We start from the raw sequence: 543 nt of genomic DNA on the forward strand, positions 1-543 counted from the left end.
GGGTCTGGGCACGCAGCAGCACAAGGATGGGGTGCCCAGCGCCACTCCCAGCCCCCCCAAACCCAGCTGGGGTGACCTGCTCCCAGTTCCTGTCCTGTGGCTGGGATGGGGATTGGGGTCACCTCCCTCGCCCCACTCAGGGTCCCAATCCTTGTGGAAGCACCTCCTGTCATCCCCTGGGGATTTGGGACTCCAGCAGCACCCCTGGGTGCTGATCCAGCTGCCACAAATGAGTGGGAAGGGGCTTTTCAGGGATCAGGTGGGTGATCCCTGGATCCTTCTCTCCTCCCTCCATCCCGTGCTCCCCATGGAAGGGGTGAAGGCCAGGCTGGGCCCTGGGCCAGGCCGGTGTCACCCTGACACTCTGGGTTGTCACAGAGGCTCAGGCTGGGCTGTGCTGCTGGAGAGACACCAGTACCCGGGGGTGGGGGGCACAGGGTGACAGCTTGGGGTGTCCCACAGCGGGTCCACAGCTCCAGGAGCACCGGGAAAAGGGAGTGTCCCCATCCTGGTGTCAGCTCAGGAACTGGGCTGAGACCCGGC

The sequence above is a fragment of the Manacus vitellinus genome, unplaced genomic scaffold (genome assembly GCF_001715985.3).
Source record: "Manacus vitellinus isolate BGI_N305 unplaced genomic scaffold, ASM171598v3 scaffold_58_pilon, whole genome shotgun sequence".
Lineage (NCBI taxonomy): Eukaryota > Metazoa > Chordata > Aves > Passeriformes > Pipridae > Manacus > Manacus vitellinus.